The sequence below is a fragment of the Gavialis gangeticus genome, unplaced genomic scaffold (assembly GCF_001723915.1).
Source record: "Gavialis gangeticus isolate Ggan-Ray unplaced genomic scaffold, GavGan_comp1, whole genome shotgun sequence".
Classification (NCBI taxonomy): domain Eukaryota; kingdom Metazoa; phylum Chordata; order Crocodylia; family Gavialidae; genus Gavialis; species Gavialis gangeticus.
Window position 1 is genome coordinate 181,454,026 of NW_017729024.1, and position 7,287 is coordinate 181,461,312.

General features: G+C 40.1%; 1 protein-coding gene across 1 annotated transcript in view; it reads right to left on the reverse strand.

The window, feature by feature from the left end:
- NEDD4L (neural precursor cell expressed, developmentally down-regulated 4-like, E3 ubiquitin protein ligase) overlaps positions 1–7,287 on the reverse strand; it is a 377,239-nt gene that overhangs the window by 255,110 nt on the left and 114,842 nt on the right. Inside the window, exons 4-5 of the mRNA XM_019518166.1 lie at positions 4,425–4,463; positions 1,328–1,381 (exon numbers count right to left, since the gene is read on the reverse strand). The gene's annotated coding sequence lies outside the window, so the exon portion shown is untranslated. The remainder of the gene's footprint in view (positions 1–1,327; positions 1,382–4,424; positions 4,464–7,287) is intronic.

Here is a 7,287-nt window from a genome sequence, read left to right on the forward strand (position 1 = left end):
TTGTCCCACCCAATGGTTAGCCTACAAAGACTACAACTAGCCAAGTCTAACTAAGAATCTCCTGCAGGTCAAAGGGAGGTGGCCTATACCATCATCAAATTACTATGTTTGTATAACAGATGATCCCAATTTCTATTTTGATTATGCCAACAACCACAGAGTCTATATACCCGTGTTAGGTTACATCCTTACAATATTCCCTAGATCGTTCCCCTTAAAAGTCTGTATATTCTATCTTGCACTACAGCTGATGGAGAGCTAGGGGAAAAAAAAAACTGCTTTTCTATGAATGATCTGTTTTGATGTTAAAGATTTCATAAAAGTAATAAAAACATATTCCAACTACCTAGCAAAACTTATTTCCCCTCCCACTCATCCCAATATAGTACACAAATTTTGCTGAGACACAATGAACTTTTGTTCTCCCGCCCTGGCGGGGGGTCGGGCTAGAAGATCTACTAGGTCCCTTCCGACCCTTAATCTATGAATCTATAAACTTATCCTAATCAGAGGAAAATGAACATTTTATGTAATAATGCAAGAGAGTGGTGCTAAAAGTGTTGAATTTTATTTTACTAGTTTACAAAGTATAACATGGCACCAATCTCTTCTACTTTCCCCAGAATCAAAGCATAGATTTTTTTGCACAGATACGTATTAAAGAGAGACATCTATTTAATCTCATCAAAAGAGACAGTTCATAAGGCTTGGAAGGCTAGAATTTTCCTTGTAACTTCCCCATTGCAAAAGATGACCTTGGTACAGGAAGAGAAATTTGAACGTTGATGCTGTAAATTAGACTGATGTCCTGGTTTATGTACATCATTTTATGTTCCTTGGTGTACCTGCTAACACATCCCAGATACTATGAACTTTTTAATTAGAACAGGGGTCAGCAACCTCCTCAAGAGATTATGTTTAGCCTACAAAGCCAAGAAATCAGGGGGAATCAGCAGTAATTTGGTGATGGTAAATAACAAGTGGTGGCAGCTGCTGGGTCAGAAGCAGCGCCTCCTTTTCCCTCCTCCCCACTTAAACAGAGTTCTGTCAATTTGGTATATCACTCCTAAAAAATAGCCAACCCCTGAATTAGGATATGTCAAAGTATCCAAGAACTTAAAGGAGCTGCGTGACATCTGCGCACGGGCAAATGGTGCCACCTGAGTCGGGGCGGGGGGGGCACATGCCCCCCACAGCAGCCAGTCAGTGACTGGGGGTGGGAGGAAGTCCGCACAGCCAATCTCGCCAACCGGGAAGCCAGTGGTGCTCCTGTGTTTCACTTTGTGTTTAATAAAAATACGAAGATCGGTACAAGGACTATACTCACCAATCTGTTTTCATCAAACACTTCAAACAGGAGTCGATGATTGGTTGGGTTTACCTATCAGAAAATACAAACAGTGTTACTTCACGTTCATTACTTTTATGATGACATAAGCCATTTATTGCAGTTTGCTAAATAACTAAACCACAACCATAACGATGAGCGGCCAACAAGCTTTGTGCCCAGCTCTAATTACACTTAATGTGCAAGTATGAGAACGCTTCGTGCCTAAATTTGCAGCAAACATTCTACATTTCAATATTATATTTCTACATACAGCAATTAATAGATCGTACTGTATGCTACATTCCTGTTCCTGCAGAAAACCTCCAAAGGACAGAGATGTGGCTGCTGCATACCAAGAGAGCTATCCTACCAGGCATAGGAGGCTCCATGGTTACTGGTCCATGAAAGTCCCTAGACGGCTAGACTGCTGAGACTCTGGGGACTTCATTAGTACTGCAGCTGCAAATCCTAACAGGTGATGCACCAAACAGATTTTTAAGAGGCTGTTTCTCTTTTGGCCTGGATTCTGAGATTTTTCGTTCAGAAATATGCTGCCCTTCTATTGTTTACCCTCTGTCCATCTGTCTAGATGTGGTGACTATTCATCACAAGGAACACTTTGTAAAACTGAATTAAAGTTAGACCACACACACTGCATCTTCAGAAAAAATCCCCAATACTGTAGCCAAGGAACAAATACTCCTCTGAATATAGTGGGCTATTCCCAATATTCTACTTCAGGCAACACAAAGAAGATAATCCACACTGGGCAGACACGTCTGTGAGATTGAGGGGAAATCCCAAATTTAACTATATTGAGGAGTTTGAGCCACCTTGTGAATGAATTCATTGCATTTCTGACCAGGAGTTTAACATGCTTGTGTAATACCTGTTCGGCAGTTAAAGCAACAAGACTCCCAGTAGTCTGGACCATTACAGAGCTCTAAAGTGGCCAAGGGCAAGCCAGAGAATATCAGCGAAATCATAAATGCAAGCATATGTAGCCAGTTTCTACACGTCCTGAACATGTGGCTTTTCCACTGGAGGGGGAACATCCAGGTATGGGAGCACTGTGCCTTATGATCTCCTCTCCAATGCCCCACCTTTTATAAAAGACTGCAGGAAAAAATGGAGTTACACATACCAAGGCTCAGTTTCCTGAATCACCTGCCCAGTGTGGAACCAAATCTAAATGTACATTGATGGATAAACTTTGCATTAAGCTTTGGGTTCACTGAGCAAACTATATTCACTGGGAATAAATGTTAACGATGCAATGGTGGGCACCTACTTGATTTAAACTTTTTCGTTTTTACAGCTTGTTATGTGTCAAAAAGAGACTACCATTCTCCTTATATTGTTTTATGGAGAAGCCCAATAATCACCAAACTTAAGTGAAAATGTAACATGACCAGACAAATTCAGGTAACAAGAAATCTGAATGCATCAAATTCTGTTGTGACTGGAATGGGTAAGACTCGGGTGAGTCGCGCTCAGCTCCTAGTAGCAAGAAAATTGCTAGGGATTCAGCATTATTCACGCGAACAGGTTTAAGTCTATTTTTCCCCAGAGTACATAAAGGCTACTGACAGACGTGGGGGGAGACAAAAAAAAATACACACTTTAAGAGCAGCAGCAGCACATTACTTCCACCTGGCTCCACCGCATCTGTGTAGATCGGGATCTTCAGCAAGGTTTTTTGGCCATTTCATTTAAAGTTGGCTCAATCAGCTATTAGATAAAAGTGCCAAAAAAGCCCCACTGAAGCGACCAATCTATACAGATGCTGGGCAAGCCAGGTCTAACTAATGTGCTGCCTCTTTTGGGCACATGCTGAACCTGGCAGAGGAGTGCATCGAGTTTAAAGTAAAGCTCTGCTGCTTTGTTTTGTTTTGTTTTTTACATCTACAAGCAGTCTATAGGATGAGAAACAGCTAATGCTGTAAAGATAATTTTAGAGATTTAAAAACAAATCTATTAAAAGTTCACTGGTGCAGTCTCAAAAAAAACCTATTTTGAAATGGAAACTCACTTTAAAGCATTTCTCATCTCCCAGATTAGATATTAACATATATTCCTAAGTAACTGTTTAAGTTACCAAATTAGCACAATGGTCAATGGCTAGAACTGTACAAAAAACATGTTGCAGGATACTCCAGTTTTAACAATTCACAATGCCATGCTTGTGCCTGTTCTCAAACAGCTGTTGTTAAAGATTAAACTGTTGAAATTTTACCTAACCTACTTTTGTAAAGGGAAAAAAAAAACTGCAACTGCCCAGAAATCAACTCCACCCCGAAAAATCTTTGTAGCATCTGAGGATCAGAAATGTTTTTTGCTCTCACTCATTTCAATTCCATAAATATATGAAGGGCAATTTAGAGCAATTACTATTTTAATTCTATTCTTTACTACTTTTAAACATTTAACTCTACTTGTTGTGGTAAAATGCCAGTTATTACTTGTAACAGAAAGTGCAACATTTTAGGTTCAGTTCTATCAACTTTAACATGACCTGATGCTAATTTAATTAGTTACGACGAAAATAACACGTTTATATTTTTCCTTTGTCCTTATGCCCTAGGCCAAAATTCACTCGTTCAATTGTCCTCCTTTACTTCTACTTTGTTTGGGGGATTTTTGTCATGCCAGCTCAACTTTCAGGATCTTTAAGCATAAAATAGCAATATAGATTCTTTCATTAAAATTATGCTGTGCTATGACACATTAGGAAATATTCTCCTTATTTGCCATTACATTAACCATTTAATACCACAGCAAACACTGTATACTAAAAATGTGCATTTCAGTGAAGAGTTTTCTATCCTTTATATGCATTGACTCAAAGCCTGAATAAAATAAAGCATTATTAAATTGTGCAACCACCCATTTGTATGCTAAACCATATGTTAATATCTCACTTTCTATTCTGTTTTTAAGAAAAAGAGATTAGGTGGTAATGCTATGTAGTCAAGTGATTTTTTTACACTCTGAAATAAACCAATTAACATGTCCTCCCCACCCACTCCAATGTTTAATTACATTGAGAGATAAGCTCTCTATTATTAGTTATCACAAATAAAGGGAAACTTACTCTAAAATAAAATTCTTCATTCCATTTGGGATTCAGTGTCTGTAAAAGAAAATAGTTTTATTTTACCAAAAATATTTTTACAATCTTAAAATGTTAGTTCATCCAGGCTGCTGGTCTATCTGAAGTCATTTAAATGTGCATGTATGCTATACCATTAGGTAAAAGTGATAAAGGGAAAAAAAAGCCCAGTCAGTTCCACTGTAAAACCAAAGAACAGAAACATGCATCTTAAATGATTCAAAAACATTTCCACAGAGCAAACCAACCGTGGGAGGGGATTTGAGCCAGATGAACCAAAAATAGATGTTCACTATAAATAGGATTCTATCAGTAGAAGGCAAATCATTGAGGACTCCTGCAAAGATAGCATCATGAAAGCCAGAAAACATTTCATTCTTGAAATTCATTTTTTTTTAAATAATCATTTTATTTACTTGTTTTCAACTATCAGAATGAATTTATTTTGCTAAAGAAAATTATATATTAGGTTGCGTAAAAAAAGCAAAAGCTCTTTTCTTTGAACTAGTATAGTGGTACCCTAGTGGTATCCTTTTCTCTTGTTTCTGTAGTAAACAAACACTACAAAGCACTGTAATTTTTTTTTTTAAATTGTGTAGGACATTCATGTAGCCTACAACCTTAAAAGAAACCAACCAGAAGATCATCAAGCTGAACATACTAGTAAAATGCAAATACAAGCAAGTCATGCAGTTCAAATTTTAAAAGATAATATGTGGATGTATCCACTCAACTTATTTTAATATTAAATCCCACTCCCTCCCTCCCTTCCACACACGGACCCCCGCCCCTGCTTTGTAGGTGCCAAAATAAAAACTTTATCAGCCCTGTTCCATAGAGTACAGAGCGGAAGAGGGAAAATTAATTCTCCAAACCAGCAAAACACCTGCAAATATAAACTGAGGTCAATATATTTTTGGGTCTGTAACCATGTGCTATCCTTAAATATAGGCTCAGGACCAAGAATAAAGCTCTCTTAATCTTATTTCTTGAAACAAAAAAATATTTCTTTATTGTCATAAGGAGTTTTTAAATTAACCAAATGAAGTAATATCTTATACTTTAATTCAGTCATGTATCTGTTTGCCTGCCTGGAAGGCAATAACTTTCGAATGCTTCATCCAATATATTCAACAAGTTAGGGATGTAAATGTCATTAAAAAATTATCTGTTTAACCTCCTCTAATGATAACGGGTAAATGGTTAACTGATAACGCATACCTAGTTCTGGCCGGGGCGTGCAGAGCCAGGGGCCAGCACCTGCCCACCTCACCCCAGCATGGGGAAAGGGCTGTAGCCACCTGCCCAGAGCAGTGCGGGGAGCCAGGGGCTACACAAAGACCCACTCAGACATGGCTGCTGCTAGAAGCCACCTCTGACAGTGGGAGAAGCCCTGCCAGACAACACAGCCCTCAAAGTCGTGGGCAGCAGGAGCAAGCAAGGGGTCTTCCCAGCTAGCAGCAGCCACTAGCATGCTGGGAGGGAGGGAACAGACTAGCTATGAGTACTAATCCCCCCTCGCTCCTCCCTCCTGCCTGACCAACATCTTCCGGTTCCTGCCAGGACATCATGCAGCTTCACTTCTCCCTTCGCTGCCAGACTGCGCCCCACCCTGTTCTAAACAATAACTGGCAATCTATAACTGGTTATAACTGAGCTTATCGGTTAAATAATTATTCATTTAACCATTCATATCCCTAAAACAATTTCAGGGAACATTCGAGGCATCAGTGGACAGAACTGTATTTATTTTTGGTGAAAAGACCTATGTTCTCACGTAAAGGGGGAAAATATCAAACATGCACAAAGGCCCTGTCTCTTAGTTAGCATACCCAAAAGCTTCAACTACTTCCAACTGTCTACAGGTCAAAGAACTGGTGGTCCTGGGGTCATTACCTTGCCTCAGATATTAAAATCAGATGGGAAGTGAATCTTCAGACATATACACTAAAAAAGGACAAGGAAAGAAGTGGGTCTACTACACAGTAAAAATAGAGGACTGTTGAAAGTTCTCCTAAGTATGGTTCAGCAACTGAATGGATGCTGTGCCTCAGTTTTCTATAAGGGGGGAGTCGGGGGAAGAGTGGTTGACGGTGAACATGGAGCAAGATGCCTAATGGGAAACAGAATGCAAATGGCGATGAAGTCACACTCCAAGAGTGTAACCAGGGGAGTAAATAATCTCCATCCCAGAATTCTGAAGAGACTGACATACAACATAAAAGATCCATTAGCAAGGATTTCTACTAAATCTATTAAGTCAGGGCTAGATCCATACGACTGGAAATGCTGTGCCTATATTTCAGAAAGGAAGGGATGATCTAGACAATGGCAGGCCAATTACCCGCCCTGCAACAGTAAGCAAGGTTTTGGAACAATTTTTTAAACAAAAAGTAAAAACAAAGGTAAAATGGGATACAATGTAACATGGGTTTATCAAAGGTAGATCAGATCATGCCAGACTAGACATGGAGAAGATCTAGGTGGGGTACACTGGTGCAGCCACATCCCCCTTCTGCCATCACCACAATTGCTGTCCCCAGCTAACCTGGGTGCAGGGGGAACCCCAGAGCCACTCTTGCCCTGCTCTAGCTGCAGGCTATGGGGAACATCTGCACAGGGTGCCAGGCTCCAGTGGGAACAGCAGAAATAGTGAACAGCAGTAGTAGTTTCCTCTTCCTGCACCTGTTCCCTGCCAATCCACTACCATTATCACCACTGGCCAAGAAGAGATATTAGTAGAAGGACCCCCCCCCTGCCACTACAGCTGTCTCCAGCTGACATGGCACCCTACACAGTAGCTCCCTACAGCTCCTGGCTGGAGCTGAGTAGGAGGAGCTCTGGG